Source organism: Papaver somniferum, chromosome 3 (assembly GCF_003573695.1).
Source record: "Papaver somniferum cultivar HN1 chromosome 3, ASM357369v1, whole genome shotgun sequence".
NCBI lineage: Eukaryota > Viridiplantae > Streptophyta > Magnoliopsida > Ranunculales > Papaveraceae > Papaver > Papaver somniferum.
In genome coordinates, this window is record NC_039360.1 from 155,782,824 (window position 1) to 155,806,503 (window position 23,680).

Sequence of the window (23,680 nt, forward strand, 5' to 3'; positions counted from 1 at the left end):
TCTAGGTGAATTATTAAAGTGAAGAAGTATTCATCACTTATCAGTGGTGTAGATGGTGGATTTTCGACAAAGGATAAAATCATAAACCCATAATTATATGAACTCCTGATCCAGCAATCATATGTGAGTATTGAGACACGGGTCTCTCATCGAATCCTCTGACTGAGAATACTTTCTCTCGAACTACATGCAGATATGTAGTCTCTCGGCTGGAAAACGGCATATCTCATGAACACTGAACATTTCAGTAATTATTTCTATATAGAATCACGAGATTGACGGCTCCTAGACAGCTTGCTCTGCTAGTATAGAGCGATAACGTCTTCAGGATACAAACAACAGTTTTCCCTGACTATATAAAGGATATGAAGCTCCAACAAGCTCATGTCAGAATAATTAATGCTCCTAGACATCTTGCTCTGCTAGTATAAAGCCATAAGTTAATTATTCCTAAATTCTTGGATTCATCCACTGAATTTCTGAAAATATTCAAATATTTTCGCAATATTTCGTTACTTCAATCTATGGTTCTTCCCAGCAGAACTCCATGGGTTAATAATTAATATTCAACGCACGGGCGTCTGAGCTACCTTCGAGTAAGCCCCGACTCAAATGGTGTAAGTGTACTCAACGATGATGCATTAACAATCACCGCACGAACGAGTATTTCAAAATACGACGAAACGATGAAACTATGCAAAATAGGAAGTAAAATAATAAATAATTAAATATTTACCAAGGTGCTGAGGGATTGGGCTCACCGGCCGGCAGGCCATGCCGTGGCCAATCCCATGCCAGTTTTATATTTTATCATATTTTTTGTTATTTTCCTTGATCTTATGAAAATCCTTTCATTTGAACAAATATCCTTCGTTTTATGGAAACTCCTCAGTTTCATGGTGTTTCCTTTGCACCAAGAAAATAATATAAAATTGGAAAAAACATTGTGGGGTCGTGATTATTGGCCAACCGGCCATGCCTTGATCCCGGCCGGCGCCACACCTCATGGTTCCTCATTATTTTATTATTATTTTCTTAATCTCATGAAAACTCCTTAATCTCATGGTATTTTCATAAATCCATGAAAAATATAATATAAAATTAGAAAAGCCCGTGGGACCAGGCCAAAGCCGGCCGACCATGCCCTAGCTGCTCCCACACGTCCCTTTATTCTATTATTATTATTTTAAGGTTTCCTTGATCCCATGAAATTCCTTGATTTCATGGTATTTCTCTCAAATTATGAAAATTCCTTCAAATCATGGAAAAATTACATAAAAATACATAAAATTAGGGAAAACGCACGGGACCGGGCCCCAGCCGGCCGGCCATGCCTCATCCGGCCCACACGCCCTTATTTTATTATTTTTTAATATTATTTGCTTCCTTTTTCCCATGGAAACTCTTTCACTCCAAGGAAACTCCTTAATTTCAACAAATTCCTTTATTTCATGATATTTTTATAAATTCATGAAAAATAATATAAAATTAGGAAAAGCACCACGGGACCGTGGTCACTGGATGGCCGGACATGCCTTGGCCTCAGCGGTCCCACGCTTCAACATTCCTTCATTTTAGAATTATTTTCCTTCATCTCATGAAGTTTTCTCAGTTTCAGCAAAACCCTGATTTTTTCATATTTTCTCGAATGGTTGCTCAAACGCACGCCAGAAAATATCAAAATTCTCAGGACTGAGACACGTACGTGTTGGATACGTGAGCATGTTACCTTTACCGACCAAGGTTGGCTCTTTGGCTTGTAAGAAGCCGGTCCCACGTATTTTCACGATTTGACCTAATTTGCGCAATTGCACGTATTAGGTCCAAAACTCTTCCAAATAATTTTGGAATTTCATGGAGTGATCGTCAGTCGATCCCGTGACCACCCAGGGACGGTTTCATGACCCCTTGGTCGGTCCCTCACCTCTTCATAATTAATTAGGTTTTATCACCTAAGGCTCATACGAGCATTTTTCGAATAAATGATTAAACCAGCATTTAATCATTTTTTCATCAACAAATCACCAACTCTTCAACAGACTTTGGTATTTTGCTCACATGAGCATACGGGCGCTACATGGTCGATCCATGATCCCATGTAGACGATCCCTCCTTCATTCCATGGTTGATTTTGAAATAAACCTTCAATTGGTCATCAATTGATAAAATTAGGGTTTCTGAGTCCAAGGATCATAATTCCAGATTCGAACACTAATAACTTTACGATGATCTCATGATCAGTATGATTATTAATTATGCTCGGTTCAACTACCAGTATTCTAATTAATATTTTATTTTGGTCACGCTACCAACAATTCATCAGACGAGCAACACTTGCTCAGATAAGCAATATTTGCTCAAATCAAGGAACATTGGTTCAACTATCAATATTCAACAATTCAGAGCAATACTTGATCGCCTCAACTATCAACGTGATAATTATACTTCTGTCTCAACATACACGTTCAATTCATGAGTTTCATAACATTTTGCAAAATCATGTTCAACTCAGCAAATACATGGACTCATCGTCCCATAAAATCATGAAGTCAACAACTGACTAATTAACCACGAGGCGTCAATCGTGTCACGTGGGGGATATTAACTAGGGTTTTGGTCTGGCGGTCTATGGCACGTGTGTTCGTACACACGATGAAATGTGAGCAAGTCGTGCAATCAGTTGAAGGAGTTAACAAAGTAGTGGATGGAAAATCGACCAAGTTTCCGCACGATGAGCAACTGGTTTCAAACACGATTTCCATTTCCCCACTCTTTGATTCCATCAACTGTCACACTTTATGGGATCATGGTGTCTACAATTCCAGCAATATAAATAAGTCTCTGAAATCATGATTGAAGATACAAGAATCTCACGTCTCACAGAAAACACGAGATCAACACCTCATCAATTGAGCAATTACTCTCAACTGAGCAACTTCAATCATTCAGAACTTGTCTTATTCAGAATACACAACACACACACAATCTTTGATTACCATTGATTCCACACATTTCTCAGCTTCCCTCCTACAGATCAACCCATCCTCTCTTGTGACCGAATTTACTCTAGAACGGCCATTGTCTTGGTTTAGGACGGAGTACTACAGATTGATCTCTCGAATTCAAAGCACTCCCTTCTTGCAGTGCATCTGTATGAGGTTAAACATTTCGCTCGGTTCAAGGAGTCTCCTCCGTACGGTCGTCTCCTCAATTCCGTGAAAACCAGCAAATTGTTTTGCCCCATCTACAGATTGGAGACCACAGTGGGAGATTAATCTCTTGGTTGCAATCTCAACCTTTCAAAAGATGGTTGATCTTAGGTCACGTACGATCACAGATCCTAACACAAACAATGGTAACACAAGCAACAACAACAATGAGGATATCCCGGAAACAATTTCGGCCTCTAACACCGGCGATGATGATATTACTCCTCATCATGCTAACACGGAAGGTCATCCTCTGTTCGGCCGACACCCTGAGGAATTCAGAGGAAACCCACCACCTACCATTGCTGATCTCATCAAACTGCAAGAGACCCTTGCACGGAATCAAACCGATATGGCTGATACACAGAAAGAGCTGTTTAATTATCTGAAGACTCTCGATGACAAGATGTCAGAGAAAACTCAAGAAAAGGGAAAAGAGAAGGAAAAATCCTCAGACGCTGATCCTGAGGTAATCCCGATTCATACAGTGGATGATAAAGAAGTCTGAAAAGCTGCAGATGATCCGTCAGCGAAGGAGTCGTCAAACTTCATCACTCGGGAGGATTTGGAACGCCTTCTGGAGAATCGTGGAAAGGACAAGACCCCGCATGTCCATCGTCACCAAACTCCATACCTTGCCGCTACTCAAAGGATTCATCTTCCCAAAGGTTACATATCTCCAACTTTTACTTTGTACGATGGAACCGACAATGCTCGTGAACATGTTTCTCGGTTCCTGGAAGCTTTGGGTGAACATGAGCATAACCATGTTGTTCGCCTCAAAGAATTTTCAAAATCCTTGAAAGGCAGAGAATACACCTGGTACAACAACATCGCACCAGGAACTATCAACAGTTGGGGATAAATGGTTAATGCTTTCTATAGGAAGTACTTTTTCGTTTCAGAGCAAGTCACTCTCTCTGATCTCGGAAGGATGTTTCAAAAGAACACCGAACATCCTAACGACTACGTGAACAAGTTCAGAGTTCAAGTGTTGGATTGTCATGATCCGAATGTCACAGAACAACAACTTATGGACCTATGCATCAATGGAATGATTCCAGTCTACAGAGACTTATTGGAGAACTCAGGTTCCATACTTTCTAAGAACTCCATGAAGCAGTCAAGAGGTCGGCAACTACTGCACCTGCTCTACTAGAAAGGACTAAGACTGCAAAAGCTGAAGAACCACGAGAGGCCAGGGGAAGCAACAGACATTTGATCAACAAATAATACAACCTTCAAACTTCCACCAATGTTGTTGCGGAAGGGAGCAAGCGGAAAGCTGAACCATAACGTAAGCATACTTCCCCAACCCCTTCAAAGGCGCAAAAGAAGGATAATGTGCAAGCTCCTCCTCAACACATGGAAGATCCATAAGCACCTAATTTCCCCTGCTCCATTGAAGAAGTTATCGAATTTCTGGACGCCTGGATTCAAGACGGTGCAATCAAGTTGCCATATGTCAAGAAGGAACCAACTGAAGAGGCCATGGAAAATCTGAGCTATTGTCGCTTTCATAGATTTTTCAGCCATCCCACAATTGATTTCAAAACTTTGAAGCATATATTTATGGAAAAGGTCAAATCGGGAGAACTCAACTTGGGGACTGAAGGAGTACACAGAGATCCCCTTCCCGTCAGAACCTTCACTCTTTCTTAACCTCCCGTCAAAGAGGCAGTTCAATCCTTAATTGAGCACATCTGTGAATTTCTATACTTATCAAAAGCTCAAAGGAAAGACATGTTTGCTGCATGAAACCACATCGTGTCAGGAAAGCGTCTACTGATTCAAGAGACATTCACCGAGCCTCCAGCAACGGACAAAGAAATGTATGACTGGGGACTGCTTACCACAGTGCACATCAAAGGAAACGAGTTCAAGAGAGCATTTTTTGATGTCGGCACTGCCGTCAACATCATCCCTCTGAAAACTCTCAGAGCCGCTGGCATTACTCGACAAGAAGCTACTCATGCCCCCATGGCAATCAGAGATCACGAAGGAGTTTCTAGAGACGCGTACAACTACCTCGTACTCAAAGTCAAAGAAAATTTGGTCTGCACTGAGACCAAGTTTTAAATAATCCGAGAAGATCCAGGATATGACATGATTCTTGGACGCACATAGATTCATGATGGGAAGATGACACTGACACCTTCAATCACACATCTCTTCGCTGAAGGAACCTCTGACTCAGAGGAAGAAAAAGAAGATATCTCACCATTCGAGTATCTAGAGGAGGTCAAAGCCTTGACAGAACTTACACAAAGTCCTGAGGAACATCCAAACACTTTCGTCAAGAGATTTCGCACTCAGGCAAGTCTTATTCCTTCTCATGTGCCCATATCGTCAGTTTTCAAATATGCTTATCTAGTTTAAGGGCTTCACTCCACAAACAATTTAGCAATTGCAAGATGCTATGAGTGGATAATCTCGCCTCAACAATATTTCACCCAATGGTTGAGTCCATAATCTCTTCAAGTTGATCGTCCTATCAAAAGATTCATTGCTGAAGATGTGGCTAAGCATGACAGACATTACGAGGGATACTCCTTTCTGCACGAGTGTCCATATGTGCCACAACCACGGAATCCCACCACTCGAGGAATTCCGAATCAACAGAAGATATTCAAAGCGCGATCGACCAAACCTAACAAATTTCATGAAGGGGACCTGGTTCTCAAAGCATCTCAACGTGGTCTTCATTTTATAAGGAACTCTAATTGGGAAGGACCATTTATGGTTGCCAAGTCCATAAACAGAGGATACTACAAACTGATCAACACATATGGCAGAACCCTACCAGTAATTCACGAGAATTGGCTTAAGGCGTTTGTCTGAAATTATCAAACATTTGAGGTACTAGGCGTTTGAAGCATTCATGACGTCTGGATTTGGCATTTAGGATTTTCTTTCATTGTATTTCAATTACTCCAAAACGTTTGCAATACTTGCAATCAGTATTTGAATTCAGCAATTTATCAAAATTCAGTTCATATTTCTCAAAAGAAAATCTGTATCAAACCCAAAAGAAAATCCTTAACCATCTATCAATCCAAAACCAGCTAATATCAAAACCCAAACAAAAACCTCACATCTCTCAGAAGTTCAGAAGTTCAAGAGATCATGAAAAGGGAAATCAAAGAAAATCAGCAAAAAAGGATTTTCGCTCCTCTGCATCCTTCAAGGCCTGCAAAACCTCCTTCTCCTTGTTCAAATCTTCAGTCATCCTGGAAATCTTGTCTTCTTTCTCCATCACAGCATCATTGGTAAAGGGTATGTTGTTCTCACATGAGTCCTTGATAGCGTCATTTGCTTACGAAGCCACTTCACATTGAAGCCAAGTCTTTCTGAATTCTCCAAATTAAACTCCCAATCAAAGAGTATATATGGAGTCACAGTATTTATGGACCTAGTGCATATCTCACTCACGACATGCAAGATAATACCTACTTGCATTTTTAAGGCATAAGCACGTCCAGGGTTCTTATCAACGATCATGTGACCAAACTTCTTCCATAATTTCTCATACAAGCCTGTATATCCAATGGGAACGCTGAATCCACCAACTAGTTCATGATACGGGAGTAAAGCATCAAATGGAGGATCAAAAGCAACTCCTTCACTTGTATATTCATGCACCACTATACGGTTCTCAATTACTGGAGCAGCTTCTACAATCAGGGCAACAGTATTCTATACCGGTGTTTCAGTTTCTTCAGTCACTGAAGCAGCAACAATCTGGGTTTCCACAACTTCAGTTACAACCTTCTCATGGCCTTGAAGTGCAGTGATGGTTGTTTCTTCATCAATAACTCCAGGGAAGTTCGAGTTATCCTCATTGGATTCAATATCCTCAACTTCGGTATTTGACACCTAATACGAAGATTACATGGGGTTAGAATCACTTAAGCATGAAACCAAGTGAGATTATAAAATACAGTATACCAGCAATGTAACATCATAAAATTTCATCATTATCCACCCAATACGCGAGCAAATAGCATGAAATTCATGAAGATACGTTTTACGGTAACCTCGTCTGAAGAAACTATACTATGCCCTGTACTAGAAGACAAACTGGGATAAATCTACAAGGAATATGAAGATGGTTTATATACCATTCTCTTTGTATGGATGTCCTCTACAACATGTCAAAATTTCATAACAATCCGATGAACGAGCAAGGATATGTGGCTAAAACATTGAGCAACGTACCATCTGAAAAAGTTCTGAAAGTCTCATGGAAGTTTACTATTTCGCCTTTTTCAGGCCCTGAGAGTTCTCAAAACTTAAAAAGCTTCATTTTCTAAAGCTTGGAAATTTTCCGGGCTTGAATATGCATATGAATATCATGAAAATCCGACTCCAGATAAGGGTTTTACGGCGTTTTTGCTAAACAACTGAGTTCTGAATTTTCTGACGACGAATTTCGACTAAGTTTTTCGTATATACACATGGATTCTCATTCATTCATTAAAAAATCAGCACTTTCATAATTCTATGAAGAGGATTCAAGACATGTACTTACTTGGGGAGTCTCCGAAGTGTTCGAGGAATTGGGATTATCCGTGTTAACGACAAGGGGCTCATTACTTCTATTCGGCTCCGATTCTTTGGAAGTGCCTTCGTCTCTATTCCCAGAGGATGGTCGAGCATCAACACTCTCCGTATCCATGACAACATCCTCCTGGACACATCCTCAACAATCAACATTTTATCTAAAAAGCATCATAATTGAATATGCGAAGGGATACTTACGGCTTCTTCTTCATCGCTCAGATCAGGAATTGTTGCAGGAAACCGAAGACCGTCGATACTTGATGGAGTAAAATTCTGCAACAGAATAACAACATTGGTTTTATGATCCTAATAATGTGGGCAAGAAAAAAGTCACAACAAGGAGAATACCGAGAACTCACCAAAGAACCAACTGGGGACTTTATGGTATTAGGTAACAGCTTATAACTTTTGTTCCTTCCTTCTCCACCGTGAACAATCGCTTCAGTTTCTGAGAAATCTACACGGATTCGCGGTATTACATTACGACCTTCTTGTGGTAAAATTCATTAACATAATTAGAATACAGTTCTCATAACTTCATGAAGATTATACGAAGAAACATACCTGAGAAGACCCTGGAGACGATTTTCGTCACCAGAGAGATACTTCAATCTTGGTCGTCCAGAAATCATCTCAGTACAAGGAGGATGCTTTACTGGAGGCTGACCAGCCATCACGTAATCACGCAATCTCTGAAGTTGTTGATCCCAAAAGTCTATATAACCCGGAGTTACATATGAAAATCTCTCGGAGCAAGGGAACCAGTAATTACTTCCTTCCACATGAGTATGGTCTAAATGGGTTCTAAGCTGTTCAACTGATGGCTTCCTCCTTCGAAAAGTTAGAATACACTGATCCATACCCATTTGTTGAGTTTCTCTGTCAATATTATATTCCTCCACTAAGATTCCTCCGTATATAGCCGATATCAAATGACCGGGGGTGAAACTCAACATGAAAGATCTTTCGCCATCACTCAGATTTGCACCAGACATCAGCGTCACACTCTCTCCAGTATTGAAAGTTGTTGGATGGGAAACATAAGCAGGAACTGACTCCCACGAGCGGAAGTTGAACTCAGATTCATCATCTAACACATCAATGAGGCGTGCTTTAAACCGAGGTTGCTTTTTAGACCAACGCATTATCCTGGCGTTATCTTTTTTAGAAAAAATGTGACGAGCATCAGCATTTGGTCCTTGCAAAATACTACGTGGAATAGGCGCATAATTCTTGAAGTGCTCCCACGTCAAAGCTTGAAGAAACATCATATTGGCGTAGCACTCAATCTTCATAAAGCCATTCGATACACTGGAGTCTATAACCAAGGAGTCTAAGTTAGAATACAAAGAACCCAGGAACATGCTACCTATTGGGAGTTGCTCACCTTGAGCCATCTTGATAGCAAAAGGGATCACGAAGGGCTTCAACAAGTTTCCACTGTCTTCAAATATGTCTCTCGACAGCCATAAACATAAGAAAGCAGCAATAGGTAACATACTGTCGATGGGTTTATCAGAAGTCTCGTCCTTTGGACACCAGCGTGTCAACCAATGAGCATAGCACCCTTTATTATCCAGATGCCTTATTCACTTCCTCCATTGCAGCTGCCAAAATGTTAGAAACCGCATCCTCCTCATCTGAAAGATCCCCAGGGAGATTTCCCGTGATTGGGAGATGCATCAAAGCAGCCACGTCCTCTAAGGTAACGGTAAACTCTCCCCATCTGCATATAAAGGTGTGAGTGGGGATATACCAACGAGCAATTAGAGACACAATACCTCTCGCATCATGGAAAATGATTAAGTCTCCAGAAGCCTGAATAGCTCTCGTCACTTGCGCCTGATCGAGCATGGCCCTGACATGAGGGAAACCCAGCATATGTCTCGCCCATCCAGAGAACTTTTCCAAAGGTCGTCGAGAAAGCTTAAACTCTATGATTGATGCAAGGAAGATCCCTCATTCAAGACAAAACCGGATCACTGTCTTAGGAGTCACCAATTTCTTCTGAGTAATATTTTTAGGATTTATCAGAAGACGATACACTGGAGATTTGAGATGATTCTCAGTTTCCTTCTCAACCTTCGCAAAAAATGCATCATCTATATTCGGGACATTCTTAATTCCAGGGTTTTCATCCTCTTCTTCTCCAACATAAGTCTCATCCATACATGTCTCATCTCTGGAGATATCATTATCAATGCACATTTCATCTCTCGAAGCATCATTCGCCTGGGAGTTGGACATTTTGCGGAGTAGCTGTAAAATTCACACTACATTCTACTTCAGTATGTCGCCCAGATATATATCAAGGAAGTACAAGTATCTAATGGTAACTCTTAACTCTTACCTTTTACGCTTCCACTAACGATAGTGATAGTAATGCTAGAGTTAACACCTCAAAATCGTTTGTTTCTTCGTAACCTACAAAAGACGAACGAAACTTAGATTTTTCATAAAATCATGAACATTTCTACTGCGTGAACATTCACCATGGAATTATGAAAAACTATAACAATATCTCATCATAACTAATTGTTTACTTTGAACATTATCCAAAAATCAGTTTTGAAAATATATGTTTACAACACATGAAATAAAAACTCACGTTTTATTTTTAGTGAGTAACAACTCACGCAAAAAAAAAAAGTACACTCTTTTCCGTGAAAGCATGTCATGGTTTTGTATGCAAATATATTTTTCATGGACAGATCATGATTTTGTATAAAAAAAAAAAACTCTTTTCCTTTGTATCGTCCGTCTTTAAAACGAAGGTTTATTTCAATTTTGTGAGAGCTCACACCTTATAAGATAAAGTTTTGATTTACATGAAAGCTCATAAACAAAATTTTATCATTGGACACAAATTCATGTATAAAAAAGTTCCTTTGTACTATCGTCATTCTCTAAAACGAATGTTTATTTCGGTTTCATGAAAATTCACTCCTTTTATGATAAAAACCTTGGTTCACATGAAAGCTCATAAACTAAGTTTTATCAATGGACCTAGGTCTACGTATATTAAAAAAAAATCCCTCCTAAATCAGGGATTATTATTAGTTTTCAAAACTAACGATCAAACGAACATACGTTTTCAAAAAACAAGGGTTTTTCGACAAAAAATCCTACTCACATACATGCACATTTGTATATAACTCAAACATGATCAATTCATGAAACTCATAACATCATCACATAAAAAAAAAATGGTCGGCGCCGGCCGGAAAATGGTCGGACGGTGGTGGCGGCGGTCGGTGCTCCGGCGACCGGCGTGAAAATTTTCTCCTCTTGTTGCTGGCGTGAAGGTGGTGGAGAGGTGATAAGGGTGCTGGTCGTGGAAAATATAAAAAGAAAGAAACGGATTAATTCCCTTTTATATCAAATTTTATTTCCCAAAACCTAATTCCACAAGGATTCCTTATTGGGCCCGCCCCGCGAATCCTAAACGACCAAGGTCCCGTCGTCCAAATCAGCGGTTCAAAACCAATTTATGCTCATCAAACGATGCTCTATCATGCGCCACTTGGACCCTCATTCAAGTCATGGTTTGCTCGTACTTTCGAAATCCGGTAACGTCTTAACTTACGACCAAGTTCAATTACTTGTACTGCTTATGACCGAAAAATCACCATTCAATGCTGACTGAGGAACACGGCTTTCCTAACTAAGCAGGGGACTTAATGTAGATGGTGGATTTTCGACAAAGGCTAAAATCGTAAACCCATAATTATACGAACTCCTGATCCAGCAATCAGATGTGAGTATTGAGACACGGGTCTCTCATCGAATACTCTGACTGAGAATACTTTCTCTCGGAGTACATGCAGATATGTAGTCTCTCGGCTGGACAACGACATATATCATGAACACTGAACATTTCAGTAATTATTTCTATATAGAATCACGAGATTGACGGCTCCTAGACAGCTTGCTCTGCTAGTATAGAGCGATAACGTCTTCAGGATACAAAAAAAAGTTTTCCCTGACTATATAAAGGATATGAAGCTCCAGCAAGCTCATGTCATAATAACTAATTCTCCTAGACAGCTTGCTTTGATATTATAGAGCCATAAGTTAATTATTCCTAAATTCCTGGATTCATCCACTGAATTTCTGAAAATATCCAAATATTTTCCCAATATTTCGTTACTTCAATCTATGGTTCTTCCCAACAGAATTCCATGGGTTGTAATTAATATTCAACGCACGGGCGTCTGAGCTACCTCCGGGTAAGCCCCAACTCAAATGGTGTAAGTGTACTCAACGATGATGCATTAACAATCACCGCACGAACGAGTATTTCAAAATACGACGAAAAGATAAACCTATGCAAAATAAGAAGGAAAATAATAAATAATTAAATATTGACCAAGGTGCTGAAGGATTGGGCTCACCGACCGGCCGGTCGTGCCGTGGCCAATCCCAGGCCAGTTTTATATTTTATCATATTTTTTGTTATTTTCCTTGATCTTATGAAAATCCTTTCATTTGAACAAATATCCTTCGCTTTGAGGAAACTCCTCAGTTTCATGGTGTTTCCTTCGCACCAAGGAAATAATATAAAATTGGAAAAACATTGTGGGGCCGTGATTATTGGCCAACCGGCCATGCCTTGATCCCGACCGGCCCCACACCTCAAAGTTCCTCATTATTTTATTATTATTTTCCTAAACTCATGAAAACTCCTTAATCTCATGGTATTTTCATAAATCCATGAAAAATATAATATAAAATTAGGGAAGCCCGTGGGACCGGGTCCAAGCCGGACGGCCATGCCCTAGTCGGTCCCTCACGTCCCTTTATTCTATTATTATTATTTTAAGGTTTCATTGATCCCATGAAATTCCTTGATTTCATGGTATTTCTCTCAAATTATGAAAATTCCTTCAAATCATGGAAAAAATACATAAAAATACATAAAATTAGGGAAAACGCACGGGACCGGGTCCCAGCCGGCCGGCCATGCCTCAGCCGGTCCCACACACCCTTATTTTATTATTTTTTAATATTATTTGCTTCCTTTATCCCATGGAAACTCTTTCACTCCAAGGAAACTCCTTAAGTTCAACAAATTCCTTTATTTCATGATATTTTCATAAATTCATGAAAAATAATATAAAATTAGGAAAAGCACCACGGGACCGTGGTCACTGGCCGGACGGCCATCCCTTGGCCTCAGAGGTCCCACGCTTCAATATTCCTTCATTTTATAATTATTTTCCTTCATCTCATGAAGTTTCCTCAGTTTCAGCAAAACCCTGATTTTGTCATATTTTCTCGAATGGTTGCTCAAACGCACGCCAGAAAATATCAAAATTCTCAGGACTGAGACACGGACGTGTTGGAGAAGTGAGCATGTTACCTTTACCGACCAAGGTTGGCTCTTTGGCTTGTAAGAAGCCGGTCCCACGTATTTTCACGATTTGACCTAATTTGCGCAATTGCACGTATTAGGTTCAAAACTCTTCCAAATAATTTTGGAATTTCATGGAGTGATCGTCAGTCGATCATGTGACCACCCAGAGCCGGTTTCATGACCCCTTGGTCGGTCCCTAACCTCTTCGTTATTAATTAGGTTTATCACCTAAGGCTCAGACGAGCATTTTTCGAATAAATGATTAAACCAGCATTTAATCATCTTTTCATCAACAAATCACCAACTCTTCAAGAGACCTTGGTATTTTGCTCACATGAGCATATGGGCGCTACATGGTCGATCCATTATCCCATGTAGCCGATCCCTCATTCATTCCGTGGTTGATTTTGAAATAAACCATCAATTGGTCATCAATTGATAAAATTAGGGTTTCTGAGTCCAAGGATCATAATTCCAGATTCGAACACTAATAACTTTACGATGATCTCATGATCAGTATTCTTATTAATTATGCTCGGTTCAACTACCAGTATTCTGGTTAACATTTTATTTTGGTCACGCTACCAATAATTCATCAGACGAGCAACACTTGCTCTGATAAGCAATATTTGCTCAAATCAAGGAACATTGGTTCAACTATCAATATTCAACAATTCAGAGCAATACTTGCTCACCTCAACTATCAACGTGAGAATTATACTTCTGTCTCAACAGACACGTTCAATTCATGAGTTTCGTAACATTTTTCAAAATCATGTTCAACTCAGCAAATACATGGACTCATCGTCCCATAAAATCATGAAGTCAACAACTTACTAATTAACCACGAGCCGTCAATCGTGTCACATGGGGGATATTAACTAGGGTTTTTGTCTAGCGGTCTACGGCACGTGTGTTCGTACACACGATGAAATGTGAGCAAGTCGTGCAATAAGTTGAAGGAGTTAACAAAGTAGTGGATGAAAAATCGACCAAGTCTCCGCACGATGAGCAACTGGTTTCAAACACGATTTACATTTCCCCACTCTTTGATTCCATCAACTGTCACACTTTATGGAATCATGGTGTCTACAATTCCAGCAATATAAATAAGTCTCTGAAATCATGATTGAAGATACAAGAATCTCACGTCTCACAGATAACACGATATCAACACCTCATCAATTGAGCAATTACTCTCAACTGTGCAACTTCAATCATTCAGAACTTATCTTATTCAGAATACACAACACACACAGAATCTTTGATTACCATTGATTCCACACATTTCTCAGCTTCCCTCCTATAGATCAACCCATCCTCTCTTGTGGCCGAATTTACTCTGGAACGACCATTGTCTTGGTTTAGGCCGGAGTACTACAGATTTATCTCTCGAATTCAAAGCACTCCCTTCTTGCAGTGCATCTGTATGAGGTTGGACATTTCGCTCGGTTCAAGGAGTCTCCTCCGTACGGTCGTCTCCTCAATTCCGTGAAAAACAACAAATCATTTTTCCCCATCTACAAGTGGCTTTATCCTTTGCAGGATGTCAGCGTATAAATTTGGTTTTACAATTTTAGCCCTGAACTAAAATCCACCATCAACAGCATGTGAGGAAATAAATGACACAGACATGGAAGGAATGAGACTTGCCTGAGTGGGGAACCTCTTGATGAATGTCTATGCACAACCTCGTCAAAGTTCGGAATTCCCACAAGTACTCTGATGATGGAATGTCCGTCAAATCTTCTAGATCAGAACTTTCTTTGCTGGAGAGATGTGCAACCAAAGGCGCTTTGTCAGTACCCATCTTTTAAGCGTGGATCCACGCTCGTCTGAAGAACATGTCATATCTTGGATCTTTCTGATTATGCGAAACTTGATTTCTGTCCAGGTTGAACTTATGTTCACTTTAAGAGTGATGTAGCCATAAGCATTTCCGAGCATTCCTTCAAGGTTTCTGATTGAGATGGGATCACGAGTGGCTTCTTGTCGAGTGATGCCTGCAGCTCTGAGGGTTTTCAGTGGAATAAAGTTGATGGAGGTGTCAGCATCGATCAACATTCTTCCGGATTCATTTCCTATGAGATGGACTGTGGCAAGCAGTCCCCAGTCGTGCATCTCCTTGTCTGTGGATGAAGGTTCAAGGAGCATTTCCGGGATAGACGGACGTCTGACACAATGTAATTTGGTGTCGTGAACATGTCTTTCCTTTGTTCCATAGACAGATAGAGAAATTTCACAGATATGCTCGATCAACAATTGGACTGCTTCTTTGACTGGTTGTTCAGAGAGTGTAAAGGTTTGGGAGAGGATTCTTGTGCACTCCTTCAGTCCCCAGTTGAAGCTATTATGGATCAACCTTCTCTTTGAAGATGTGCATAAAAATGTTGCAGTTACTTGTTGGATGATCGATGGACTTATGAAGGCGACAATACTTGGGATTCTCCATTTATCCTTCAGTTGGCTCTCTCCTGATGAACGATAATTTGATTGCACCATCTTGAACTCAGACTTCCGGTAACTCGATCACTCCTTCATGAGAAGAGAGAATTTTGAGTATGTCCAATCATTTCCCCGTTCGTTGATATTGGGTCGAGGTTTGCGCATTTTAGGGTTGGTTATCTTTTCTTTGCTCCTTCAGAGGAGCCTAGGATGTTGGAGAAGCGCTCTGATGTTGTGTATCGGTTTTTCTTTCATTCCTTTCAGCAACAACGTTTGTTGAAGGCTGGGGATTGTACTGATCGTTGACTAAACATCGGCTGCTTCGAGGTTCCTCGACCTTGCATACTTTTCTCTTTCCAGTAAAGCAGGTGCAGTAGTCACTGATCGTTTGGCTGCTTCATGAAGCTCTGAGAAAGTTTGGAACCTGAGATTTTCCAGCAAGGCTCTGTAGACCGTCATCGTTCCGTTGATGCACAAGTACCCCAGTTATTATTCAGTGACATTCGGGTCATGAAATCCAAAGCTTGGACTCTGAACCTCTTCACATAATCGTTCGGATGTTCATTGTTCTTCTGAGCCATAATTCCTAAGTCAGAAAGAGTAATCTGCTCAGATATGAAGAAGTACTTCCTGTAGAAGGCGTTAACCATTTCTCCCCAGTTAGCGATGCTCCCAGGTGCAATGTTGTTGTACCAGGTGTATGCTCGGCCTGTCAGAGATTTCGAGAATTCTTTCAGACGGACAACATGGTTGTGTTTATGCTCTCCTAGTGCCTCCAGGAATCGAGAAACATGTTCTCGAGCATTCTATGTTCCGTGGTACAATGTGAACGTAGGAGAAATGTAGCCTTTTGGGAGAGGGGTTCTCTGCGTAGCAGCAGAGTATGTAGGTTGATGATGGTGGACAGATAGTGCATTGCATTTCCCTCGATCCTCCATAAAACGTTCCAGATCTTCACGAGAGATGAAACCGGCAGGCTCTTTTGTTGATGACTTTTCCGCAGAATTGTGGACTTCATCATCGTCAACTACTGGAACAACTTCAGGATCAGCAGTTGGAGATGCTTCTTTGGCTTTCCCTTCTCCTGAGTATTTTCTGACATCTTGTCAGTGAGGTCCTTGAGAAGAGTGCATAATTTCTTTTGTGTTGTTGCCATCTCTATTTGATTCTTGGCAAGAATTTCTTGAATCTTCATGAGATCGGTTATGGTAGGCGGATCTTTTCTGACTTTTTCAAGATTCCTGCCGAAGAGCGGATTACTTCCGATGTTAATTTGAGGAGCAGTGGTACCGCTAGTGCGGTTGTTAGAAGTCGGAGCCGTTTCTGGAGTACCACCAGTATTGCTAGTGCTAGCATTATTCGGGTTGGGATTTGTAACTGAACCTGACCTAAGATCAACCATCTTGATGAATTGATATTTCCACCGAGAGATTAAACTCCCACTATGGTCGCCAATTTGTAGATGGGGAAAAACGATTTGTTGGTTTTTCAGGGAATTGAAGAGACGAGCGTGTTTTCGAGACTCCTAAACCGAGCAAACTGTTCAACCTCACACAGATGCACTGCAAGGGGAGTGCTTAGATTCGAGAGATCAATCTGTAGGACTCCGGCCTAAACCAATTCAATGGTCGTACCAGAGTCAATTCGGTCGCAAAGAGGGAGATGGGTTGGTCTGTAGGAGGGAAGCTACGAATTGTGTAAGATCAATAATGATCAAGGATTGTGAATGTGTTGAAGGTTTCTGCAAATTGATGAATTGTGGAGTTCGATTAAGTTCTGGGTCATTGATGGAATTTCTGAGAGTGATTGCTCGAAAAATTATCCCCATTCAATCGTGGATCCAGAGACTTATTTATATTGTCAGAATAGCGAACACATTGATCCCAGTAAGTGTGACGGTTTCATGAGTGGAAGAGTGATAAAGTGGGAGATCTTGGTAAAACCAATTCCGTGTCGTGTGGAGACTTGGTTGATCTTCCACCTACTACTTTGCTAACTCCTTCAACCATTTCACGACTACTCACATTTCTCGTCGTGGATGAATCCACGTGCCGTAGGCCACCAAAACAAAACCCTAATTGATATCCCCCCATGTGACGTGATTGATGTCTCACAAATCGTGGAGTCTGCATGACAGACGTGTATTTTATTACTTAGTTATTGACTGATCAACAATGAGTCTAAGAGTGATCGAATGCTCGATGGTTCATGGATTGAACATGTTAGATGTTCTTAGATATTGCTCGTCTGAGCAACTATCGTAAATTCGAGCAGCTGAGCATCTGATATCGATAGTTGAATTTTGAGCAACTGAGCAAGTATTGCTCAATTCGAAGAATTACTGATAAATTACTGAATATTGATAGTTGGATCAATATTCAAGCAACTGAGCAAGTATTGCTCAATTCTACGAATTATTGATAAATTACTGAACATTGATAGTTGGATCAGCAATTGAGCAAGTATTGCTCAATTCGACGAATTATTTATTGGTTACGTGACCCAATAAAATATTAATTAAAACATTGGTAGACTACCGAATATTATATAATTAATCCAGATGTTGATTGCTGGATTAACATAAATTTATTAGTGTTTGAACTTGCTCAGAATGATGAATTCGTGGAGCATTTGTTCGAAACCCTAATTTTTGATCAATCGTTCGTCAATTGATGAATTGATGAAAAAAGTTTATGAGTGATAGAGGGACCGACCACATGGGATGATGGACGTCCATGTGGTGTCCAAGTGCTCAAGTGAGCATGCACCAGGGTCCTGAGTTGACCAGTTGGTGAAAGAATGATGATTAAATGCCAGTTTCATCATTTATTGAAATAGTGCTCGATTGAGCATTAGGTGATAAAACCTAATTATGGAAAAGTGAGGGACCGACCAAGAGGACATAAAACCGGCCCTTGGTGGTCGTGGGACCAGCAGATGATCGTTTGAGCAAATTCCAAGTCGGTTGGAAAGAGTTTGGACCCAATATGAGCAATTGAGCAAATTAGGTCAAAATTATGAAAAAGTGTGGGACCGGCTCCTTGCAAGCCTTTGGTGGGTCAAGGAAGCATGCCTGTGTTACCATAATGTCCGTGTCTCAGTCTTGAGAGTTTCAGCATTTTTTGATGTGCGTTTGAGCAATATCTCGGATTTTCAGAAGAGTTCGATCTTTGACTGAAATTCTTGATTTTGCTCGAATGAGCAAGTAGAACTTTGCTCGTTTGATCAAAATTCGGAAAATATTAAAATAATGATATTTTAATATTTGGCGTGCGTAGCCTAGTCGGTCATGTGATCATTTGACTTTTTGGCTTTTTCATGGTTTGAGCAATATTTGACAAAATATGAGGAAACCATGATTTTTGCTCAAACTGAGAAGTTTCATGAGATGAGAGAAATAATAATTATGAAAAATTAGGGATTGTAAGGTGTGGGACCGGCCACGGCTAGGACATGGCCAGCCGGCCAGGTAGCCCGGTCCCTCAACACCTTTCCCTATTTTATATTATTATTTTTCATGAAACTATGAAACTATGGAGAAACCATGAGTTTTGTTGAAACGGAGAAGTTTCATGAGATTAGGGAAGTAATAATTATGAAAGGACAAGGGATTGCAAGTTGTGGGACCGTCCACGGCCAGGGCATGGCCGACCGGCTAGGTTACCCGGTCCCGCGACACCTTTCCCTATTTTATATTATTTTTTCTCATGAAACCATGAAAATGTGGAGAAACCGTGAGTTTTGCTCAAACAAGGAAAGTTGCTAGAATGAAGGAGTTTTCATGAGTTCATGAAAATAACAAAAATAAGGAAAAATAATGGAAGAGGCATGGGACCGGCCACGGCTAAGGCCGGGACCATGGGCGCCTCTTTATTATTTTAATATTATTATTTTCTCTCTCCTGTTTTGTGTAGGATTCCTCGTTTGTCCATATTTTCGAATGCTCGATCGTGCATTTGGGTGTTCGTTCGTGCATCATTGTTGAGTACACTTGCACCATTTTATGGGGCTTACTCAGTGATATTCCAGATGCCCGATTGATGAGTATTTATTAATAATTTATGAAATTCAGTGGAGAATGATTCATAAAACTGAGTAATAAAAATGAGTAGTTGTTTATTATCAATCCATAGGATCAGTCGTGAATTCGACCATGGATTCAGAATAATAAAATGAGCATTACTGTCCTATGGGATCGTGGATTTGGCCATAGAATTGGAGTAATTAACTATTACCATTCTGTGAGATCAGTCGTGGATTCAATCATGAAATCGGAGTAATGAGATTATCTATTACCATTCCATGAGATCACTGTGGATTCGATCATGAAATCGGAGTAATGAGATATTATCTTCTAGGAATTCAGTGGTGAATGTCACGGTAGAATTAATCTATTGCAGAAGGGATATTAGGCAGTTAAAGCGTCATACCCGTTCTGAAGGTGCATAGTCAGGAAACAACGAGTGTTGCCGATCGTTGTCGTAGGCGTCAAAAATAATTACACTTTCTTACTACTCAAAATATATAATGAAGCAAGGGCAAGAAAGGATCGTTCCCACAGAGAGGTCTTGGGTTGTCAATATGTTTCGGTTTCTTATGTAAAACAAGGGGGGTTTTCTGATTTATGTAAACTAAACTAAAATAAAAGCAAACAAAGAAATAAACAAATCAAGCAAGGAAAGATATTGGTTAAGGATTTCATTTTCAATCACAAACATGTTCTTGTCTTAATAACTAAAATTGATATTTAATCTCTCATTTTCAAATGCCCTAAGATATCTAGTCGAAAGAATATCCCGCAATTTCCTGATTTCATCACACATACATGTAAAACGATGCAAGTATGAATTCTACCAAAAGAATAACATAACGCCTTGCGCTAATCAAGTTCAATTCTCGTGGAGCATTAAGATCCATGAAATTAGGCTAATCAATGCAATTGAAATACATTGCGCAAACAATTCGAACAAAGGTCATGGTTCTCATATGATTACAAGAATATATCACTATAAGCTATAACCATATTTATGCTACTTGTGTTCAAGGATATCGCTCGATGATAAACCCTAAACTAGCAATAGATGTGATTACAAGTTCTACCAATTTGAAACTTGACAAAACAAAGAATCCATCATGTTGTAATACGTCAATCATACAACTATATTCTCAGAGAATCATGAACGATAAAGATGAGACAAAACTAATATATTGAATCAAAGAACCATATTATGTGAAATCCAACTAATCCATAACCAAAAGAAAATTAGGTACTCATATTCATGGAGTTCACAGCAAGAATAAAAAGAAAAGCTTTCATGTTTCTAAACCCTGGAAAACAAAGTAGAAGAAGAGATAGATTCAGACTTAAATAATATAGAACCCTATAGAGCTTATATATCCTCCCTTGTAGTGTGAATTGGCTTTCCTCAGAAAAGTCTCGACCAAGACTGACCTGACCACCTCCACCATATTACTAACTCACGTTCCAACCCACTAGGCAGCCACAGCCCAGTCAATGCAGGCCCATGTAGAATTTACTTAGCCTGTCAGTCTTGTGGAACTGACAAAGCATTCAGCGCTAGCCACCTTAGCTTGCACTTCCACAAATCTCCACTGGCAACAACAATGCACTTCACTACAACACTGCAACTGTTAAAGCTTTACCACCACAACCACCATTGCACACAGACCCTTCTCAGCTCATGGCATCTATGACTCCAACTTCTAACTCATTCTCTCCCTTGCCGTTGATTTTCCGACCAATGTAGTTCAATCTGGAATTCCGTTCTTATTTGCAGCATCACCGCTTTCCATCTGTGGTTCACCTGCAACTTCTAACTCAAGCTACTCATCTGCTTGCATTCGAAGCTACACACTTCTTCATCACTTCAGTAGAAACTGCACTACCTTGAACTAACAACTCCAGCTGCATCTTGTCACACAACTGCACAATACTTCTCAAGACCCACTCCATAAATTTTGTCTTATTTGTAGTAACTCACTTCCTTTGGCAGCAATCACACAGTAACCACACTGCATCCAAGCTCTTCATTCTCAGATAAACAATCCAGCTGAACCCTTGCATCCATGTCAGCTTCTTATGATCTTCAATTTCGACCTCAATAACCAGAACCACTACAAGCTTATCTCTGTCTCAACCCACATCTTCACAATACTTCACATCCATGGCAATCCACCGCAATGAGAAGGGACATGACTGACTGCCACCAGGTCTGACCCATGGTTCAAGATTTTTGTCGAACATCTTGTAAGCACAACTTGGTATTGTTTTTGTACATCAAGTAATCATCTTCTACAGCTTCGAATTCCCTGCAAATTCGAATTACCAGCATAACCCAGCAATTATAAACATATACGAACTCTAAAATTATTCAATTTGTGGCCATTCATCACATTTCGAGAATCTCACTTAACCCATTGACATCCATGGCAGTAACAACTCCTCTCTCAATCGATGGCCACCACCATCTTCCTGCATCTCTGAAATCTTTTCCACGTCTTTACTTCTAAAATCTCCCATGACCTGTTAAACTCCCATCGGAACATGGCTAGCCGGCAGCTAACCCTCTTGCATATCTGTTTCACTCGGTTGCACCAGAGAAATAAGTGAAATATCTGAAGGAATTCGACCAAGCTTTCAGGTTATGAAGGATAAGGTTGATTAAGGCACCCATTGTTCAGATAAAGGCCCACCACAATAATCTTCTTGTACTGTCAGTTTTAGAGAACTGACAAGCTTAACCGCTGATTTTACTCGTAACCTTCTCATACGACGTTGGAATGACCTCGTTATTTCGCCATTGACCTCATATTTTCGTTCTCTTCAACAGAATGAGAAGAAATCCAAGATTTGAGCGAGTTTCATTCCTTTTTGCTCCAATAATTCAAAAATACCTATAAAACTTAAGAAGACTCAAAATCACACATAAGATACATAATTTACACGTCAATAGCAAAGAAAGCATAAATACTAGATATAAAATTAGGTGTTTTAGACACCTATCAAATTCCCCCACACTTAGACTTTGCTAGTCCCCGAGCAAATCAAACAAAATAAATTCTAAAACATACATACAACTCCGTGTCGTCGAGGCTACGGTCACACTTAGCACGTATAACAAGCCTTTAAACCCCTAGGTGTCCCTAGTGGACGAGTTATAGTCTCGTGAAAGTTTACAATAGGTGTACCTACAAAACCTATACTTCCAAACTCCATCCACCTGTGAAAATTTAAGAATGACACTGAATATTTTTATTAATTGGCATACTATCAATGATTACAAGAGGAAGTACCCACTTTCAAATATAATTCATAAATTAGTAATATAGATTTATCATAAAGTTGAACACAACCACAATACTCGGAATCTAATCAACCACAATCACATGAAAATATAAAGAAGATGGATATAGAAAGTAGATAGTGGCGGACTGTTGACTAAGGTGAACGGTGTTTCCCATATCTGTCTGAAGGTCACTGCCAAAACAAACCTAAAAATCCTATTGGATTGAGCTACTGGTCTGAATACTAATATCAACACGACTGGCATATACAAGGGAACCAACGGTCGACAAACTTAATTCTAGATCAATTCACTGACATATACAAGGGAACCAGTGATCGATTTTATTCAACACAATAATAATAATATTTTCTTTTTCTCTTTTCAATTTTTTTTAATCTTTTTCAAATTGATAACATGATTGGATCTTTTTGATCCAAGCGCATGATTCTTGTCAGCAGATTACATGGTAATTACCATGGATCCTGCATTCCACGCTTGTTTAGGCGACAGAGACAGGGAGAACACACACATATTGCTATCCAAGTGTCAATCTTTTTTTCTTTTTTTTTATGTACACCGTTTGGTCAAATTGGTCTGGTCTCTCTTCTTCTTTTTTTGTAGTAACTCAATCACTCTATTTCATCCTAGCAGTGATAACAATTCGATGCTAGTATCCCACAAAATCACTTAGATAAACAATACATAAATAAGGAAAAATAAAAATAGAACGTGATATGGGAAGACTCCGAGATATGGTGACAACTAACATTTTATTTATTTTTATATTTTATTTATTTTAT